Source organism: Dromaius novaehollandiae, chromosome 1, assembly GCF_036370855.1.
Source record: "Dromaius novaehollandiae isolate bDroNov1 chromosome 1, bDroNov1.hap1, whole genome shotgun sequence".
NCBI classification, from domain to species: domain Eukaryota; kingdom Metazoa; phylum Chordata; class Aves; order Casuariiformes; family Dromaiidae; genus Dromaius; species Dromaius novaehollandiae.
The window spans coordinates 101,567,315-101,590,333 of NC_088098.1; the positions used below are offsets into that span (position 1 = coordinate 101,567,315).

Genomic DNA, 23,019 nt, shown 5'->3' on the forward strand with positions numbered 1-23,019 from the left:
GTTTTATAAACTCTATTCCAACAGCCCTGATTATTTATCTCTTTTACCTAGTTTCTCTTCACTTAGTGATTCAAAGACAAGTCATGCAATACTAGAGAACACATCACTAGGAAAAAAAAACATTTAGGCTTGGGAATAAGTCTAGTTGTACCTAGTGTTGGGTAGTTAGAAAAGAATGACAAAACAGTTCTGCTTAAAGACAAAAGAATGATGCGTGGAAGTTGACTAAATCAATAACTAATTGTAAAGTATTCATCCAGCTCTAAAGTTAATCCAATAACTGAAATATGCTGCTGGTCACTTGAGTCCTATTTAGCAGGGTCACCTCCTAATTCAGGTGACTTTTATACTCCTTATTGATTTTGGTTAGCAGTGGATTTGTGGTTCAGATAAGACTATTCATTTCCCAACGCTGATTCAGATTCCAGGAGAGCAATTATCCTTGATTAAATGCTTCTGTATTTAATGCTTAAAAACTTGTGAATAAAAATCCTTTTTGACCATATCCTAGTACAAAGTAAATAACAATAAACTAACAAAAATTGTTATTTTCATCTGTAGGCTCATGAAATTTATTTTTAATTGTATTACAGTGGCGTCTGTTGATGCATTTCTATCAGAGTATGTGACACTATTTCCATGTAATCCCTTTATTTTTCAGGGAATATCACAGTTACTAGGCCCATGGCAAGCTGAAACACTAAGAGATGCAAGTAAAAATAGAACAAAACCTTTGAAATTAGAGACACTGTTTTGGTTACAAAAGAAAAAAATACGTATTATTTTTTCATCATGAAAACAACACAGTATTCTTACAAACTAGAGCTGGAAACTTTACCACACCAGTTATGAGTCTTACCAAGAGAATCCAGTTATCGTGATTAAGATGAATGATAGAGAAACAGTACATGCAGTAGGAGTTCTTGATTATTGATTCCATTAATAAAAACATACTGCTGTTCCGAAAAGCCCTCAAAGCAACTCCTTTCTTCCTCTCCACAAACCAGGATAATCTCTGTATGTCCATCCCTAACCTAACCTACACCACCTAATTTAAACATATTTGATACTTACTTCCTCGGAGATCTGCTACATTTGTTCTCTATTGAAACCTGTTGCTAGAAAAGGGAAAGAAAAACCACAGTTATTTTTCAGTCTTGTAAAACAGACTTTCCTTACACATAAAAAGCCTCATTTCTCAGTCCATTGTGCTGAACCCAGGAGCACATATGAGGATGGAGAGCAACTCAACAGCCAAACTGCTACATGTGGGTCAGCACAGCTTCAGAAATGCTCTAGTTTATGTTTTTTCCCATGCAGCACAGGAAGCACGAGATAGATAGAATAATCTGTTACATCTGCGCCCCAAACACATTGGTCAACAGGCCTAAGTCAAACTACCTATCAGTTTAAGTTAAGCCTTGGCTGGATGGTATTTCCCAAGGTCAGCCTGTATAGGCAAGTGCAGTCCCCAAATCAAGCACAATAGAGAGCCAAGGGAATTTCTTCAGTTTGTCACCGTTTCCCCACTGCAAAGCAACACACTTGCTCTTTCTTTAGTGAACATTAACAATTCCATTTTATGTTGCACAAACAGAAGGGACAAGATAATGGGGGAGACGCTGTCTTTGGCAGCCATCCTCACTGGTCTGTGATGGGACACTAGATCTCTTAAATGCTTCACTACGTGCTTGAAATATTAACTTTCGACATATCAAGGCACAAATGTAGAGAAAATTATCAACAAGATCTGTATTCACACTTTGTAGAAAGAAAGCAAAATATTTTATTTTTCACTCAATTGATGAGAAGTCGGTTTGTGATAGTTTAGTGGTGCAACTGAGGTTCCCTTGCCCTGTCCCCATACTTCTTGATCCCATATCTTCAACTATTTAAACTGAGTTGTGTGTGCATGTGTGTATGTCTGTTTGTACACACATGGCTGTAGATGTGCCTTATGTGGCCCTTGATTTCACTACTATTTCTAGTTGTACACCAGCCACAGAGAGCAGTGTTAACATCTGGAAATTCAGAAACACATGTTAGAATTTTGCAGAGGGGTTCACAACTCAGTTAATTATGCCATTTGAGATAATTTGGCAAAACAGACCCAACTCTCAGAGGAACTTTTGATGGTGTGGCTGTGTCAGATGTCAGCTCTGATGCTTTCCCATTTCCTCATTAAAGTTACTATGTTTCATATCTCATTTGAAACAACATTTGCTAGCCATTATGTATATTCTAGTGAGTATTTATTCAGCAAATACGGATACAGGCAAAAGCCAAAGTACGCTCTTTCAGCTGCTCAAAGACATTGTGATTCTTCCATCACGGCCAAGTTCTTTCTGTCCGTTTCTTCTGCTTGTCTGGATGACTCTAAAGAGGAGATGGGTTCAAAGGAGATAAGAATGGAAACACCTACAACAACCATTGGGAAGTGAAGAAGCAGGATGCTGAGGCACAGAGGGCAAAGATCAGAGATGAAAACAGAAAACTGTATTCCAGCTGATAGACTGCCAGCACTGCCTTTTGAGGATCTAGCAGTTCAATACAACAGGAAAAAGGAAAAGTCATAACCAAGTTGTAATCTGAGACAGAATCAAGACAATCATCAGGATGAGAATAGCAGCTGCCTGTAATTATTTTTTACATCTCTTCCAGCCCTGTGCCATATGCAATTCAGGCAAATGAAAATATCTGGACTAAGATTTTTTTTCCTATGCTCTAAAAACCTGATTTAATGTTCTGCTAGTATTGACTATAGGCATTTTTTATTTCATTCTCATCTTTATCATTTCTGTGATGCTCTGATACCATTTGCTGCTCACTAAATACAATGTGCAACAAATAGAAATAGAGAGGAGTATCTACTAGCTCTGCACTTTGAGATCTTTAGAAGCTTGCAGCACTGGTTTTAGCTTTGTGTCTAATAGACAAATGTCTATCAGAAGGCCCTCATACCTGACACAAAAGTAGAAAGGTTTTAATTTAGAAGCAAAAATAAATTTGTCAATCTGACCAGTTGGTTAGCAAATACAATTTAACCACTTTACCACTTAATTTTTCCCAGGAGTTCACAGCCAACTTTAAGAGTTGGTAGACTGGATCATCTTTTAAAGTCAAAAAAACATTCAAGCATTGGATTCTATGTGTATATTAAGCATATTGGAAGGAACCTCAGTAACTGAGAAGGGAAGAGGATGGAATCTTGTTTTATAAGACCATTTTCACTAAGTTTTCTTTGCAAATTCAGCACTTCCATTTCATTTAAGCTCTACTGCTTAAATTAAAAATTGCAGGTCCCAGTTCTCCCCTGTAAGTCAGTAACACCTCCATTAAAGTTTTTCTATATTCCTTCATTTCTGGGACAAGCAACAAGGGATTTAAAAGATTGCACCTGTATCAGTTAATCTGATACTACCCAGTAGTAAGTTGTAAATTACAGGTCATTCCTCCATCATCTTCTCCCTCTGTCATTTTTTTCTTTGGGGAAGTCTGCTGTCAGCCCTCTCCATCCAAACTTTGTTCAAAATACTTTAGGGAGAGTCCTGCCATTTTCTCATCTGATTTTAATATGGATGAGAGGGTCTGTTTTCCAGCTTTTTAATGTTAAGAATTTTCTCAACTTTTCTCCATTTTTACCCCAGGTGGCCTCTCTGATGAGTGAATCTGGAATAAACAACGTTATTTGATGCACTTCAGCAATTAGAAATTAATTTACTTCTTTACCTAAGTGGCTAAGAACTCCCACAGGAAGCAAGAACTCCATCTCTTGGAGTTCTGTCTTGTCTGAACCAACATCCCTAGCAACAACAGAAAAATACATTCACCGCCTAAAGAAAAGCAGCTTCCTAGGACAATACACATAGAAGTTTATAAAACCTAATCCTATTTACTGAATAGAAGCTGTTGAACTGGAATCAAAAAGAAGTTTAATTCTCACGAGAAGAGAACATAAATGGCATCCCCACTCCTAGTGCACGTCAGTAAGCAGTTCTAACACACTTTCTTTTCAGCCCGGCTGGGAGGTGTCCTTTGACTCCTGCCTAAAACAGAGTACAGGACTTCTATTGGCAAAATTGTACTCTGACAGGTAAATTGCAGAGTACAGCTTGGAATTATGCTGATAAAAAAGGGATACAAACAAAAGATCATCAAGGCTCACCATATTGCAGGCTTGCCGCCAAACCTCTGAGCTCTGGTGAAGCATGGGTATAGCAAGCACAAATATTTTCTACTCTCCAAATAATTTGCAGAAAGTGATGCTTCTATGAAATCAAAATTTGTGTTTAAATCTGAAACCCTATGACCACATTTAGGATCTTTATTGAGCTATACTGAGCTAAACTGAGTTGTTACCCTAAAATTGCTTGTTTCAGAACTTTTAGGTCAAATCCTGTAACACTAATGGATGCTAACAGTAAGTGACATTATGACTATGTCCATACAAATAACTTTACTTCAGAACCACAAAAGATACCTTGAAACAGCTTGTGTACTTGAGTGAAGTCTTTTAGTTCACTTAAAACTTAATTCCAGTGCTTACAAATTAATTCCTGACCCTCTGGACTATCATACCATGTGTAAAAACTATCCAGGACTCGAATCTGGAGTTAGAGAGTCTTTAGACTATGCTTTGTCTATGTGAAAAAATAATCACTTAACTTATGCACTGTTCCTCTGTTTCTTCAAAACAGTTATTGAAAGTGCTTGCAATCCTCAGCTTCCCCAGTCTGTACTTAGAGAATAGTCATAGTACTTTCACAGAGCATCATTTCACATCAACTGAGTAGGTGTTCTGCAATAATGTTTCAGACTAATATTTTTTTTCCTAAGGAGTGTTCTTTTAAAATAATTTGTACATACATAGCTTCTTCTACTTTTAAAAGTTTTTGAAAAGACCAGTAGAAAGACTTTTCAGCAATTTACTCCAGAGATAGAAGGGAGAGGAAGGTAGGTAGAAAGTCCTGAAACAGAAGATGCAAGACTTGGATGCAAATTTGTGGTACTTGATTTCATGCTAAGGCAAGAGATTGAACTCAGTTCCTTAAAGGCACTCTGCACTTGAAGAAGGGAAGTATAACACAAAGTTTTGTAATAAGAGAGAGACAGTTAAATAGAATAATTCAGTATTATGTCTTCTAAGAAAACTCATTCAATTACCCAATTTCTACACCAGTCAAGGTTCATTTCTTTAGTGTCAATAAAGACCAAATAACATTGCTAAACAAAACCCCACCAGCTATGTATCACATCTGCACACATCATAAAGATGGCCTAAACTTCATAACCAGTTTCCGGATCAGCCTTTGAGTTACTGGTTTACACTCTGCTAGTATTTGCCCCGTGTCAAAATAATGTATAGTATTAATAGATTTTTTTTAAAGGCTAATTGTTATGTTCTGTGTTTTAATCTGCCTCCATTAGAAAATATAGAATATACTCAGTTTAAATATTTTAACTAACTCAGCCTGCTCTCTGAATCAAACCAAGTCTACTGTATCTTTATGACCAAATTATACCCTCAGTTACATCTATGAGACTTCATATTTGAAAATATTGTATAGTATAAAGATGTTGGTACATCCATACCATATTCATAATAGTCATGTGTGGAGAAAGAATCAGCCATACTTTCATGTTTCAACTTATCTGTTTAAGGATAAAAGCCCTAAAACCAGGCCATGTTAGAAAGCCATCTGTGTTTTTAAATGCAATAAATCTCACATGATCAGTGTGACAAATGAGAGACAAAATGCATCTATAGAATTACTTTTAAGAATACAAGATGATGTTACTCACATGGTTTTGCGCTACTATGATTCAGACTTGTGAAGGTACTATGCAGCTTTTTGACACTTTGCATTGTAAAACTTAAAGATATTATATGAAAAATTCTACTTGAATTACTGTTTTCAGTAATTTCAGTAATTCAGTGTGTCACCATATAGACAGTTCCTATTTTTGCCCCTGCAAGACTTTGTCAGAGCCCATAGAATTATATTAAATCACATTTACTGCATTGACTACTGACTATAGCTCCATGGACTTATTTTTTAAAAGTTAACTTTTCAGGTTGCATTCCAATTTCCTTAATAGATGCTGGCCTGTTTCCTCTTACTGTTCATGTCTAGAACTACAAATGCCAGAACTCAAAACAGGGAAAAACTATGTACAGTTCCCACAACAATGTTAGGGGCAATTCAAATGGTCAAATACATTACAATTATTGAAATTACTAATCCTACAAATCATTGAATGACAAATGAATGCAACTACTTCACTGCTCAAACTCTTTTCTTTACCAATTTTGATACATGGTTTTTTTACAGTTCTATTTATGTTATTCACAGATTTGGCCAAATGTGTTACATTTCAAAGCAAAATCTTAGATACACTGTATTGCCAACACCTACAGCTTTCACCACATCTCCTTCATCAGCACAGTGACAGTCTTCAACATACAACTTCATCTGAAAGCTCTCCTAAACTTCCTGTAACAGCCTACCTTGCTGTCCAATAGCTCAGCCCTGAAATTATTCCTGTAGCACAGCCATACTGCTGCCATTGACTAGTGAGAAACACTAATTGCTAACATTGCAGCAGGAAGAAAAATTAAAAATTAAAAGAAATAAAGAGTTTTTATATAAATTAAAAGCTATTTGACTCAGATGCTAGCTAAGCATAGAAGATAACGATGTGTTTAAATACTGCTGTGTTAATATTCACAGTTAAATGAAAATTTTACATACCTTGAGAAGTGATGAAAACGAGATACATGTGACTTGTAACTCAGGTTAAATACTCCATTTAGCAGCTTCAATCAGCCACTATAAAAGACTCATCTACAGAATAAAACATGGAGATTTTAAGCTGTTTATTAAAATTAAGATGGTAAAAGAGCCAGTGCAGAGATCAACTAAAATCTTTAAAATACCAAAAAGTATAGCTTAACTTCAAGATTATATACAGTCAGATAATCCTGTGATAGCAACATTTTATCTTAAATGATTTGTGAAACAATTATCATTACTTAGAATGCATAACACAGTGTGACTTCAATTGATACCTTAAGGTTAAAAGAAAGATCAGCTTGTCTGAGCTTTTAAAAAAATCAGTGTAGAGTTTGAAATAACAATCCGAAGTCACTCTGCCAGACTAATGGAATGCGTTAGATGTTAATCTGTGACCCTCTTTTAGGGATGGAGCACAAGAACAGAAATGATGATGCTTAGAGTAATTTTTGTACTTTGGTACCTGTGAAGTATCAGCTTTCAAAAAGAATTAAAGTGTTCATACATCACTGCAGAGTTGTTTGCTTGTGCTAAACAAAATAAATTCTACTAATTATTTATGTATGCCAGTGTATTGTTCATATTGCTGATTCACAGCTTCTTTAATTTCAAATGTGTTTAGCATTTTGCCTAGGATTTGCTCTAGACCTCTGTCATTTATCTTTGCAATGCAGTAATCCCTTCCTTGGCAAAAGATGTGACATTTACTGTGAGATCCTAAGTAGCCAAAAAGTTGTTTCCTTAATGAAAGTGGGAAAAATATGTTTTGAATAAAGAAGCTTTTAAGGAAAATACAGTAACAGTCAGGGTTATAAGACATATATTCCAATTCACAGAGGGGTATTACTGGTATTACACCAATTGTTTTCTAGGAAAAAGATGCAGTCCAAAGAAATTGTTTATTTTACCACAATACCATAATGAAAGCTTGTAGCAATTTAATCTAGTAGACAACAGCAAAGCTAACAGCTGACAAGGACACTAAACAAAAAGGAGAGTGAGGGAGGAGTCTTGGAATAAAATGAAGCTTTTAAGATAAAGGCCAGTAGGACAGCTTAACTAGGGCTGTCACAGATGATTATCAGTTACTGAGACTCGGAATTCAGGGCTGACTGCCATTTCTGAGAAAATTCCCTTCCTGAACCAGAAGGCATGGCTTGTGTTGCACAGATAACTGGGGGAATTTCTACAGTCGCAGTTATAACCAGTGAGTTTGTCATCTGTGGAACAGCCTTTTCTCATCTTAAAGCTCAAAGGCAGATACTACCCATGCAAATATAGAAGTGAGAGCATCTCCAATTTAGCTAGGTATTCATGATCATCACATTCAAAGAGTTTGTTCTACTTCTTAGTCATATGCAGCTGTTGCAAATTTGGCAGTGGTAAACTAAGAAACTTGGCTTCACAGTTCATGATCAGTTAAAGGCAAAAAGAACTAAATGACACTTTTTTCACCAGACTAGAGATAGGTCTCATTAGCTGTAAGACATTCTTAGACTGCCCTATTTGTTGGCAGGATCAGCTATTTCCCATTTAAAGTGTAATACTAATGATAAAGCATTTATGAGGCATGCAGATTTCCTAATTTGGGGATTATAATATACCAAAAATCCTTAGTTCCATTGGGAACTTAAAAATAAAGATTGAAGCTATGAATACACTGCATTTGTTTCAATCAGTTCAACCAGTACTGACACATACCAACTTCCTGGTTGATTAAGTTTACATGTTACAACACATTTGTCTCTGTCTCTAAACAGGGTATTTTCACAGAAAAATTGATCAAAATTTTATATACTTTTTTTTTAAGTAACTACATTGCCATGGAATTTTATGCAGGCATGTAGAGTATTTACAGTGATACATTAACATATATATTGTTCAATGCTGCCTAAAGACAACCATGCTAATGCAATTTTTAGATACTTTGTTTGCTCTGAACTACCAGAAGTTTCAGGTTGTTACAGCTAGAGGATGACTCCAAATCTGCTTGGTGCATTCATGAACTAATATGCTTTTTTAGTTCACTCTTGTGACCTCTTGTACCTGTATCTATCAGCAGGCATTTAAAAAATAAGGTATTCCATGTTGAATTGTGTTTATGCATGTTGCATACAAATATTAGAACTGCTGTAAACAATGAAAATAACAAAACAATAGAAACAGAAAATAGAATTACTAGGGATAATAAATTACATTGCAACCTTAAAAATGTCTCTCACCTGAAGTGATTTATTCTTTGTTGTTAAATACATTTTTGATAGTTCTGGCCTGGATCAGTGAGCAGGTCAGATGACTGCCAGTGAATAAATCATAGTTATCTGCCAAGATCTGGGGTATAAGGCCACCACTCCCAGGAGCCACATACATTGGAAGAATTGCATAGGAATTCCTGAGAGGGGAGAAAAGAAGATGATGATCTTCAACTATTACCATGTGTACACTTTACAGACTGACCATTGAATAGTCCAATGTTTAGTGAGACAAACATGACATAATCACAATGAGAGTAATTAAGCTTTTATATGTATCCTCTTAAAAAGGCACATTTTGAAGAGCAGGATGGTCACATCTTAGAAAACTTAGAAAACAACTTTTTTCTCATACTCTGCAGGAGAATGGGTCTTAGAGACGGGAATAAACATGAATGATGGGTTGAACATCAGATTTTAAAAGCTACAGAGACAGGCAGCATAACTTTCATGAATAACTAAGTAGAAAAACTGCTAAGCAATCAGGGTTTAAAAGAAAAAAAAGGAAAGACAGTATAATATGTTGTTTATAGTCAAATAATTCTGCTTATTTCTAAGCTCTACCAAAGGGAGAGTCCTGTGTGATACAGTGCAGAGGCTGTTTGCTGAAGAAAAGATCTTGGACTTCTCTGAGGCCTTCATCTAAGCCCAAGGACCATCAGAGAACAGCAAGAGAAATAAGGAACTTTCACATTCACTACTTCTTAAATACCCATTTACAATTATTCATAATGACAACAACCAGCAGCAATTTAATAAATAATCAGATCATGCCATTCTTAGCAATGAACAAAAAAATTAAATAAACAAGCAGCTGTTTACCCTTTTCCCTCTTCTTTAACGCCTTTCCGGCAGCAGCGGCACTCCCCCAACTCAGGGCTGCCCGTCACGACGCCGGCCGTTGGCCACCACGCGCAGCCCGCGCACCCGCTGGGACCGGGCAGCACCCAACGGTCGGGGCCTCGCGAGGGCTTCAGGCCGGGCCTGGCTGCTCTGCTGCTGCCGGTGGCCATCTCCCTGTCTCAGGAAAACCAGAGCAGCTGGGGTCGCCCGGTGGCGGCTGCTGCCGACCGCTGCCGGGCAGCGCAGGCCCGAGATTGCCTCTGCACCGGCTTCCCACCTCACCGTGAGGCGGAGCGGTGAAGGGGTCTGGGGGCGCAGCGGCGCATGTTGCTGCGGCGAGGCTGCGAGGCAGCGCCCACGCAGTCAGCCTGGCAAAGGGTGGGGGGAGGATTAAAATCGTTTTTCCCCTTAGTGATTGATGTTTTAATACGGATTTAGGAGTTGGTTGTTGGGCGCAGCCAGTTAGCTGTAAGGTTTGTGGGGATGCTGTTCTGCTAGTTGGCACCTCAGAATACAGCTTTCTACCTTACTTTCTAAAAATGTGCTTTCTGAAAATGCATCATTCCCATTGAATGCTTGGATTGTGAAAACCAGCATTTCCTCTCCTCAGTCAAAGCTAATGTCTGCATAAATACACAGAGTGCGTTGACAATTCCGCGTCATTGTTGCTTGTATTTATTTTAATCACAATAGAGGTAGTTTACTTTGAAGTTCTCTGTGTAATTTTGTTGTTTGGCTGGAAAACGGCAGAATGGGCAGAGTCGCTTTCTGTGTTTACTCTCAGAATTCCTGTGTGATGCGTGAGTGCGTAAAGACACCATAGGAGCAGCTGCAACACGCAGGCAAGTTAGCATCATATTTAGCTCCTCGATGAAGAAACAAAACCCTGATTGGTCCCTGGAGTAATTTACGCTCATAGATTAAGTGTCAAGATTGAAAAATTGCACTTTAAATCATGTCATGGCCATAGTAAGGAGGTTTAAACTGTAGCTTAGTGTTTTCTTCAACACTGTTTAGTCATTGTAAATGTAGTCAAGGAACTGCATTTCGGAACAGAGGGTAAATGATTCTTTTTTCTCTCTCATGGGAGCCCTATAGCTATGGAACAACTTTATAATACAAGTTCTGAAACACTGATTGTTAAAAGGAGTTTTGACATTTAAGCAGCTCCCTAGCTTCTAGGTACCATATTCAATAGAACACATTTTCTCTTGTGAAATAGGCCTGTAAGACAGAAATATGTTGCACGTTGTATAAACTGTGGGGATAAAGTTTTCCACCTTTTCTTATCTCGTGACAGTTAAAAGGGGAGAAGTATGGCTGACTGGACTCCTGTGCCATATGTTTGGAGAATATACCCAGGCACTTTAGCCTTTCCTCTATAGTAAGTCCACATCTGCTGGTATATGAGATCTAACTAATCTTTTAAACTCTCTTGCTTGAAGTGGTTACAGGGGTTACTCTTCCGCACAGACCATGTTGATGGGCAGCATCTGGAACTATGACAAAATTGATACTTGTTAATATTTCCCAATACTTCCTTTGTGGTTTGGCACAGGTTATTCTGTGGTTCGTGTACACTTATGAAACTATGCTCAAAAAGCATTAAAAGAGTTTTGGGGACTCATTCCCTTCCTGTCCAGCACGGTGTTGCTAAAGCACACGTCTGGCAGCATGGTCAAATTCCTACTTTGTGTATTGGGAGACATTGTATCCTTCATTGCATTAAGCTGTCACTAGGGTCTGATTACTGAAGTGAACAAGCTTTCAATGTAGTAAAAGAATATTGTTCTCCACAAACTTTTTTTTCCTTGTGATTTTTCAGGGGAGTATTCAGTTCATGTAAAGAAATCCTCCTTATTGACCTCTTGCAACAAAGCTGCCTCGGAGTTCATTTTGAGGTTTGTGTTTTTCTTTGAGAAATAGCACTACGGAAAACAGATTCTGTGTACAATAGTCTTCAAGGAGGTGGAAGCAAAGGATAATAAGATAATAAAGGGCATAATTAAGTCTGTAAGGGTGGCGCTACAGAGGTACAGGACAAGTTTCACATAAAATTTCTGAGGCAATCACACACTTGTTAGAGAGATACTAAAATGCTGGTTTAATACTTTCAAACTTCAGAATAGTGGGGGGTCTAGATAAAAATTTTTAAATTGCAGCTTGCTTGTAATCTGATCATTTAACACTTGGCCCTACACATTGGTTAGTCATAAGCATACACTGAAAGCAAATGTAACAGTGTCAAAACTCACAAGCCCTGTGAATTCAATATAATGTACTAGTTAGGATCAACAGTGTTGAAACCATCATAAGAACTAAGAGGAATGAACAAATAAAGATGACCTGGTTTTAATCTAAGGCATTTCTAATTATATCTAATCTTTCTCAGCTATATTCAAAAAAAAACATAGGTACTGATTTCTTGATTACTCTTGTGAGACATGGCAAGATTCTTGCATTCAGCATTTCTATATTGCTGGCAAATGGTGCATTAAGTCATTGTGGAGCAGCTAAAGAAGTTTCCAAAAATGTAACAATGCTTTTGATATGGCAAAATCATAAGCTACTAATGATTTAATGTCAGATATTCTGCATCCAGTAAATTTCAGAAACAGTGCAGTAGTACCTAGACAAATTAGAGACATTACACCTTCATCTTAACATAATCAGTTATAGTATGACACAAATATGAGATTTGTTTTTGGTTCAGTAATGAAGTTGCTGGAAATCATGCCCTTTCTGCTCCCCTGAGATAGTCATTCATTTCCATTCATACTGGAATCAAATGCAGAAAATCTGTATACTTTATAATTTTATTGCTGTTTCCTTTTGGTTTAGTTTTAGAAACTTAATTCTGACTATAGAAAGATAAAAATAAAGCTAGGTTAAAGTTCTCTGGAGTAAAAACATCAGTGTAATAGAAGAATTTGCATTTCTTTGGTGCCTTAAAACATGAAGTTCTGGCTTACTGACAAGCTATACAGAAGAGAAGCTATACAGAAAAAGTTCCCGTCCTAGAGCTTCTTCCTGGAATACTTATGTCCATCATTATCATTATTTGCTCCTTCCAATAGACATTTACTATATGAAAGTCACAAGACCATCTTCCAGGCCCTCTTTCCCCAAGACCTTCAGAGTTGTCAGATCCACTTCTGAAAATAAGTGCCTTTTATCCTCTTCTATTCTGCTGAGTAGTTTTTCAAGCCTGCTCTCTGAATGACTTTTCTGCAGTTCTACCACACCTTTTATCTTTTGTTTCTCAGAAATGCTTACTTGTTGCCCAGTTTAACCATTGCCTTGCTGAAAAGGGCTTTAAGTCTAGATCTGGGATACTAATATTGTTTGAAATGGTTGTCTGTAGCTCAGCAAACATTATATATCAGTTCTGATAGCAGTAACCTGGTGCAAACAAGCCCTCGGTATCAATCCTAATCATGAACCCTTTCAGCATTGCTGTAGCAAAAGCAAAGAGGAATCAACAGCTTGAAAATGGCATGTGGGTTTAATACTTGCAGACATATATCAAGCCTTCTTTGGCTTCACAGCTCTCAGATGGTGTGTCAGTCTGAGTACACTCTGCATGACTTATTCAGCATAGGTGGGTGTTATCAGACATTGTCTCTTCCCTTCACCTTTTTGCAGTTTCACTGGAATAAGCTATCTTGGCTGTTACAATAAGCTAGAATACTTTTGCCTGGTGAAAAACAAACTGGCAGCACCCAGCTGTAAAAATGTCAGTCTGTGAAAGTAACTAAACAGCAAAGGTTTTACATTCCAACTCCAGTTTAAGCAGAATGATATTTGTTCAAGTAACGTTATTAGAACAAAGTATGAGTATAACCAAATGCTGAAATGAATAGTTTTGTGACCTTAGTAAAAAAAATCTGATGAACTCTCCCAACTGAAACACCAGTGAACTAATTAAGGTCAATGCTTATTCAAGTAAAAACATTAAATTTTGTATTATTGTCATTAACAGTAGTCATAATAGAAATTATCTGATCTTTTCTGATGCTGTAGTTTGAGTAGAACTCTTACAGTGTGCAGTTGATGTTCTTACTTGCAGATTGTCCGGATTATCTACCTATTTTTCAGGAAAGCATATGCCCAAACCCTTATGGCAGGCCTAAAAGCTTGGCGTCTTAGTTCAGGGATTAATTCTGGGTTCTTGTGGAGTTTCTCAAATCTTCATTTCTTTTCTGTCTTCACCTCTTGAGTCACTGTTTTTGGTATGTTTTACTGTGCAGTTGTGCAACATGTAGCAATCCGCAACATTATGACAAAGGGTTTTGAGATGCTCATCATTTTCAGAAGCATATGCAGTATCAGACTGAGAATACTTCTGTTTTCTGATTAGGCAGAGTAGTGAAAAGACAGTGGTGGTGCTGTTCACTGCATTTTATCTGTGCCCAAATTCTGCTCCTGGGCAGCTTATAATGTTCCATATCAGTCCTTCAGGAAGCTTTCAGGATCACTTGTTAGTATATTGAGATGCTTGACTTAATATCCAGTCTGCAGTTCCTGAGTCCTCAAAGTGATCTCAGCAAACAGCTTTCCTGATTTCAGGAAAAAATGAGTGTGCATCAGACAGAATAGATTGTTTAACTTATCTGTTAAACGCTGAGTGAGTAAAAGAGGTGTAAATTGTCAAAAGAATATGTCAAGTCAGCCATTGACTGTGTGCAGACTAGCAAGTAGTGCAGCACTGTAAGTGACCTCTAGGGTTAAATATTTGCTCCTGAGGATCTAATATCCGCCCTGGAGGTGTTTTGGGAATGTTTCAGACTAGCCGTAGCTGAACCCATGGACATCCCACTAGTAGCTGGTGTGCACTATGTGTGCTTGTGGTGCATATTTTCCAGCTTAGTTTTATCCAAAAGTAATTCAGTTCATATGCTCCAGTCCTGTACCATTAAGTGGGGATGATGCGAGATCTGCTTTAGAAGTGCACTCATGTTGCAAACTAAGGCTCCATGTGGATGCATCCATTGTGAACTACTTCATGACATAGCCCTTTATCCTCATAAAAGCTGTTCAGAGGCCCAGGTCCAGCCTATTTGTTTAATGTGTAGTTTATACAAGCAACTTTCAGTTGTCTATAAGCTTGTTCATAATAAAGAGCCTGATTTACAGATTTTTAATACTGCTCTTTCAGATTTGAGATTAGTTGCATAAGGCATGTATATTGCACAGTGTTAAGTAGACAACTGTTAATAAATGCCCAAAATTTGACTTCAGCAAGTGCTTATGCTTTATGATGGAGACTAACGTGAAGGTGTACCAAATAAACTTGACTATAGCCAAATTCAGAATTGACATAACAGTAGGCAAGTGCTTCTTCATCTAGCTCTGCTCAGTAGAATTTCGAAACTAGAAAATACACTTGTAGTAACAACACCTTAAGAACCTGTCCACGGAAGTTCAGGTTCCCCATGAGATATATGACCTGTGTTAGCAAATGATTAGTACTATGTATCAGATTTCTGTTCAGAAGACTATTTGGTGCTGAAGTTTGTAAGTCATCTTTGATCATAATTTCAGTTTTATATAGGTGCAGTAAAACCTGAAGTTCTTGTTTAGCTAGTCAAACTCATATGGAAATATCATGAGCATACCAAAGTCTCTATCTCATATTTAAATGTTAAGGAAATTGAATTCAGTTACATTTCCAATGAAATCTGATATATTACCTGGGTACTACCCCAACTTACTTTCTTCTCCAGGTACAACTAGTAAGGTTACCTTATAGTTTATAAAATTTCAGACTTGTGATGTACAAGATAGACTTACTTGATTTCTGTTTACATGTCTATGGTAAGCTATGATACTTTTTAAAACAGCTTCAGTCTGTTGAAAAACCAAGCTAATCATGAATAAAAAGATAATAGTTCTACAAAAATCGCATACACTGGAACACAAATCAAGCAGTATCTCTTCTTTTGCATTGTATCAAGTCAGCTGGAGCAGAGAAAATAAGTTTTTATCACCGAAAGCTGCATAATTTGTTTCTTTTAATAATGTTGGAAGATAGGCTGTGGAACAAAGAGAAACATATTAAATGGTTTTAAAATGAGGAATAAAAATGGATTACTTAACACCAGTTAAAACTCTCAAACAATACTTCTCTCTCTGTTAGCCAAGATTCTGCTGGATTGCAAAAGGAATGAATGTTTTTATTTTTTTTAAGTGACAAAATCTTTTCTCACAGAAGCAAAACAGAAAACAACTTTTTTATGTGACAAACTGCATGCTTTTTCCCAGTAATTTGGCCTTCCCATATGACACAGAAGAAGAGTTATAGCTCTTTGGAAGCCATTTTGTAATTCATAAATGTTACTTGTTTTGTTTTTCTTTATTCCACTTAACTAATGATAGTTATATTTTTCTCCTCTTTTCTGTTGGTCTAATGCCTGTTAATGCTTTTCTGGAAAAAGTTATTTAAACACTAAAAGTCCAAATATAAGTTAAGTTCCCTGACCATATATCTACATTTGTAGGAAGCTAAAAGAAGGAAGCTGCTTCTTTAAAAGCAATTCAGCAGTGTAAAAGCTGAAAACTGCTGTCTAGATGGAATTGAAATTCTGTAAAGGTTTTGTGTTTCCAAATAGAATAAAATCTTATGAGTTTTCTAGTCAGTCTTTTCAGTGGGATATATTATTCTGTGGAGTGACACAACTCGAGGTTGTATAAGAAAAGATAAAGAAGGCAGTAAACTAATGCCATAAACTCGGAAGGTGATAAATGTTTTTAAAAGGTCTGTATAAATAAAACTTATTCTATCAATTTAGTGGGAAAAGTTTCACATACTTATGTTTTGCTTAATACACTCTCTGAATTAGAATTAAACAATGTATTAGGCCACATTTCCAATACTGGAAGCATTTCTCCTGACGCATTTAATTTGGACACTTGTGTGTCCGTCTCCATCTTACTGATGCTAAACATTCAATGAGTTTCTGTTACATGAAATTTAATAGGTGAACAAGTTGCGCACTTGATCAAAAGGTAAAACATAGATATTGCAAAATAAATACCCCCCCCCCCCATTTCAGAACAAGAGTACAGCTGGAATTTGAATCTGTAATGAATTTTGTTTTATCATACACTGAAATGGAGAGACTCTCTTACTTCCTGACACAGGGGCAGATAGTGTTTGTTTTGTTTTGGGTATGAGACTTCATTAGGTTTCTTTTGTAGATATACTTTGTTTATGTTTCTTTAGAAAAAATCTTTCTTCTTTTCTTACAGCAGAGGTAGCAAGCACAAGGAACTATATAAGGGAATATAAGTCTGCCATACACAAGCTCACCTTGAAAGCAGCAGAGTAAAAATGAAATTAACTGCTTTCCAGGAAAGCTTTCTCTTCTATGTTATGCAAACATATAAAGGTATTTCAAAACTTAATTCTCAGTTCTGATTTTTATCTACTTCTTTTTTAATTCCTTTCCTATACTTGGCTGAAATTTTGCTTGAATTACAAAAGCATGTTTTATTTGCTTAAACTTTCTTATACTCATTTCCATCTTTGGTTTTATAAGCAGAAAGCCTGAAATCTAGATCAAAATGAAAGTTTCAATGACCCTGGAACACGAGTGTGTAACTTTGTGACCGGGGTATTGTTTCAGCATGATCGATTTTGTAACATAGGAGAAGAAATAAGCTGTAGTGAGTCCTACAGACTAGAGGGATGGAGTGATTCTATTACAGCATATATCTACCCAGGCACATCGAGCTGCATGCACCAAGCCAGTCTTGGTAAAAAGTTAGTTCATCTCAGTTCCATATGCTCTTATCCTACCCTGAAGGTGAACTGATTTTTAAAAAAAATTATGTGGTTCTGCAGAAACTGACTATTCTTCCACATTTCAAAGGACTGTGGATAGGATGGGCAGTATTGTTTATGGGGTGGGATTGTCTGGAGATAATATTTAAACAGGAGACTGAGGATCCAGGGTTAGTTCCTCAAAGGCATTGAACATGCTCAGTTGCATGATGAAACTCAGTAATCAATAACTTTGAGTGTGCAGTTTATAATGTCTGATATTAGTGGAGATTGGAGTCTGTTGAAAATGCCACCAATTATCTATATAGAGGGTAAATCCTCCAAGGATGAAATCAGAAAACAAATTAATTTGCAACAGCATATGACATCTATAAATTCTGATCATATTTTCCTATAGGTTAGTGGTATATGAGGGGACTTAAAAATTATGTAGCTCAAGGAATAAAAACAGAGTATAGAAGAATAATTAAAATACAAGCTACAGCTGAAGCTTGTAAGATAAATTACGGTAGAATTGTCCAGATAAAACACAAATGCTTATTCATGTAATCTGCTTATGCTTTTACTGTGTTTGCACTTTCAGTCTGATCTAAAAGATGACAATGTAGGATTGATATTTTTGATTGTATGTGTCATATTAAGAACTCACAAATGCGTTTCTCCTTAAACTTCTCTGTATCTACTGAGTAATAAATGGGGAAGGTTGTTAGTCTTGAACACAGCTTTAAATGTGCAGGATTCATTGTGAGACAGGGTCTCAGTTTTTACAGTGCAAAGATAAGGAATTGTAATCCATATTTTATACAGGGAGAAAAATACGTCATAGTTGAGAGACTTATTGAAGGTCACACAAATAATTTTATACTGAAAGCAGGTGCAAAAGTCAAGTGTGCTCCCAGCCCATTTTTTTAGCCATTTACTCTTTCCTCGTCTTAATCTTAAGAACAACTTGTCTAGCTAACAAGGCTGAAGAAATTGCTTTATACATTTTAATAACACCATTTAGAAGAATGCTGCTTTACTAAAATGCCTTTCTACTAGACTTCCACTGTAGTGTAAGAGAAGTTTGTAGGTCAGGTAACATAAGAAATGTGTTCAACCGTAAGAGGTAGGTCCAATGTGGTGTTGTATTTGATGGAATAGCAATCAAATCCTTATCCTGAGATACTGCAAAAGGTACATATCTTCTCAAATTAACAGTATTCTATCGATTTAGCCTTAGATGGCATGTTAAAAAAAGGTTTTCTTTCAGACTTGGCCATTTTTCCAGTTGGTCTCTTGCCAAAACAAGTAATAATTTTATTTATTACAGCATAGCCTCATTTAATCTTCTGACATATCAAATTATCTTATTTTCTAAAGACAAGGGAAAAAAATGAAAGAATCTCTTCCTTTTGATTTGATATTCCAGTACTGAGATAAAGATTTCATAGAGCGACCCCAGCAAGTAAACAGCATCAGAGCCTGGCTAAAGTATTTCCCCTTTTATGGTGCAGTTCTTTGTATTATAACATAAGCTAGTTGTTGGAATGGGTGGAAACACAAAAGGAGAAATGTATTGGACAGCACAGATGCCATTATTACCATAAATGTCAAGAAAAACTTTCAGTATAGGTTGAATGAGAAAATATAAGCAATAGTATGTGAGAGAAAACAAGCAGTACTTGTTTTATAATGATTGGGGAAGTTAAATGGGCCTTGTGATAAAAGTGCTTTTTCTTTCTCGTAAAAACTGTAATTGAAAATCTGTTATCATGGAAAGGGTTCAGCCTAACTTGAGCTCTTTCTCCTGGAAAGGTAAGGAAATACTAGAACTTGTATGTGGATGTCTACAATAAGAAATTGTGTCAGCTAAAGGTATGCACGTTTCTATATCTATGTATATTCCTCATGCTCTCGTTTTAAGAGGTATCACTGAAATTATGGATCTTTCCATGGTTTGCCTGGGACAAATCTGGGGCATCTCTGGCCAGTGTAAAGTACTAGTTAAATTGTCTTTTTCTCCCTCTGGCTCTAAAATTATAGAAGAAAAGGAAAAATGGTAGATAAATAGTCTGGAAATACAAAACTCTGATCTTCTCTGTTAAGTGAAAACTCTTCCCTTGGTGTATCACAGAGGGAGTTCCTCTAATGGAATGCCAAAATAAAATTTTGGACTTTTTCTCTTAAAAATAAAAGCATGACACAGAATATGCTATCTATAGGGTAGCTAGTCAGGGAAAGTGTCTTCTGTGCCTTCCCTATATGGAGATGCTTCAGCATCTGCAGAATAAATCATAGTGAGTTGACCCAACTTGCACAAAAATAATATCTTTATTTGGATCTCTGCAATGCTGTTTCCTATTTGCTATGGTTCTTGTTCTCTTCCAGAATTGATAAAACCTTTTATAAATACAGACTCTATAATTTTGTTTTTTTTTACAGGTAAGTAGCACTTAAAAGATTTTTTTTTTTAATTCGTTCTTTTCCAACCCACCAAATTATTTTGCCACATATCTGTTCATGACTGGGTCATGATCTTAAGAAGTAAAAGTCAAGGTATAGTGGACTGGAGAAAAAGTGCTGTGAATGCTAAAAGCTTGAAATACTAGTAGTAGCATGGTGAAAGTGGTGTATGTTGTGTGGTGCCTGCCTGTGGGTTGAAAAGTGGAGAATGGGTACTTATAAATGGTATTGTTATTGTCTTGCAGTTTTTGTGGTTTTTTCAAGGTGTATTGTATGGGAGCCATCTTACTTATTTCACATCTGTTATTTTCCCTACTTTCATAGAATGTTATTACAAATGGATGGTGGATGGACTGTGCTAATTATAAGTAAGTGTTGTACACTAAGAATATTTTAACTCCCATAAGGAATTCTTATCTTTCACTTCCTCTTTCTTTTTATGACACTGTTTTTTATACATCCATGATATGGCTGCATTCCATCTTTAAAATTTTGTTAAAAGTGGCTGGGACATTTTCTACTGCAATTATTTTGTCAATGCTTCTACAAACTAGAAATAGATTTTCTTCCAGTTTTACTATGTAACTCAAGTGGTGGTTTTGTATGTTTTCATTTATATTGAAGGACAGCAGTAAATACAGTCCCTCATTTGAAAGTAAGTGTGCATTTGGACTAGCATTGTGATTGAAAATTACCAGAAGAAAATGTAACACAGATTTTAACACAAAACTTATGGGAAGATTGAGAGCTGGTTTAGGTTCCCATCTCTTTGCTGACTATATTGAATACAGCCATATATGACATACATATATAATACATGCATACAGACAGACCTCTCGTGCATTCCTTTTGCCTGTCACCAAAACTCTCAGATTAAAAATCTATGGCTCATTAAACATGAAGGGAGGAGTATATTGCCTTAGAAATATTACAGTCTGTCAGGATTGCCTTCTCCCAGAGCGGAGACTTATCTGTAAAACCTGCACACAATTACTTTTTAATGATTTTATCCTGGCTCATTAGGACAGCAGCTACCACTGAGACTTAAGAGTAATCATGCAGCTGTACCAGTGATACAGCTACAGTGCATCTTGGAGAGGCACATCAGCATTTACTGGATTGGGTTTAGAACCTAGAAATTGTAAATGAGATAGAAAAAAGATATTGTAAAGCTTGCAAAGCATGTCTGCGATATGGTGTGTTATATCAACAGCAAGGGTTTCCCTGCTTGACTGTGGAATTTTAATGCCATTCTCTTTGTATATAAATTTATTGAATACATGTGTTGAACCCTGTTTGGAACTATGTATTTTTTTAAATCTTGAATTTTATATGTAGTTGTAAGCCTGTGCTTGCTTTAAAAAGGGAATGTATCTAAATTCTTTTCATGCTTATATTTTAACCTGTTTGGAAGATAAACTAAGTTACATTTTTCCAATCAGTCATGAGTTTGGTGGTACACGGTTGCCCTGACTAAAGAGCGGACTTGTGGAATTTCTGGTGAGATGAGGCAATTGCATATACATATAACTTAAAGTTGGTGATTTCAGTTAATTTCTCTTCTGGTGCATAACGAGGGGAAGCCTTTGTTCTCTTAACTGCTCTGTAGCTGGTGGGTTGTTAATGTGGACCCTTATTTTTGCTTGCTGCTTGAATAGCTGCTGCATTTTGAGGTATATTGCATCATCTCTAACTGCAACTGAAGGAGAGTTGTTCAAAATTTGTCCAAGAGAACGTCCATTTGTAAAACGGTTCAAATCAGCATATGGTTGTGTGTGTGCACGTGTGTGCAAACACACACATGTGTGTGCGTGCACACACACACAACTCCACAAATAGGAAGAAAGCAAATGGAGGATGTTGCCCAAGATCTTCAGAAATTGAAGACCATACTGTTCAAAAAAATTCAAGAAGTTCAAGATGCTGACTACTTCTTTCATGATACTGAATTTTGAGCCTTTCATTTTCAGTTTTTTTTGTTTGTTTGTTTGTTTTTGGAATTGGGAGAAGTGGAAGTGCCTTATAAATGACTTAGTAAAGTTTTTCATGGAATTAAAACAAAAGACCTTGAGCACTGCTAAACACAAGGGAAGAAATGCAAGAATTACTGTATATGAATTAGTTTAAACAAACTATTTTGTTACTTTCTTTTTATTTAAAAAGAAAACACTGTCCTAATTTTGTCCTTAAAGGACTCAAATTGTAAATCAAAATTCTATGAGCAAATTAATGCAATTATAGTTATAACTCCTACTAGACACAGAATCTAGTTGTTCTTGTAGGATATGTTAACTACAGACTGAAGGATGGTGAAGTCTGAGACTATTTTATACACTAGAGAGTAAAATAGTTGTAATGAATTACTTTTTACACATTATTTGATATATAAAATGATATTCAATTTTTTCCAAAGGTGCTACAGATTTAAATGGCTGATAGCTAAAACATACATGTTTTCTAAGCAAAAAAATGATAACTTGTTTCTTGCTGTAATGAGATGACTAGATTAATGGATGGGTGAAAAAAAATAAGTTTTCCCCATAACAGCCGACTTATTTTACTGAATGGGAAGGAATAGACCTAATGATGCTCTGAAAGTGTTTGAGAGCCTCGTAAATAAAATTTCTATTTAAGAATGTCAGGCTACAGCTCTGCAGATTTTCCCTTCTCTACTTCACACTGCCTTCCAACAAGCACAGTGAAACTCTCCTACTAGTAGAAAGCCCCTGTGAAGCATTTAAGTTCTTACTTGCTTAAGGATTTTGCATGTCTTCAGTAGCGCATAGAACTTGAGCAACTGTAGTAAAAATGTCTTGCCTCATTCGTCCAACTTCAAACTGCATCCCAAATAAATTTATATCACTCGTGATCATTCCTGAGATACATAATGATCTAGTGG

General features: G+C 36.4%; 1 long non-coding RNA gene across 2 annotated transcripts in view; it reads right to left on the reverse strand.

The window, feature by feature from the left end:
• Window positions 1-565: 565 nt before the first annotated feature.
• Window positions 566-23,019, reverse strand: part of LOC112983207 (uncharacterized) — a 45,296-nt gene continuing 22,842 nt past the window's right edge. For both annotated transcript variants that reach the window (XR_010392103.1, XR_003259175.2), the window contains exons 3-5: window positions 9,017-9,186; window positions 6,753-6,845; window positions 566-1,118 (exon numbers count right to left, since the gene is read on the reverse strand). This is a non-coding gene — a long non-coding RNA (uncharacterized LOC112983207). The remainder of the gene's footprint in view (window positions 1,119-6,752; window positions 6,846-9,016; window positions 9,187-23,019) is intronic.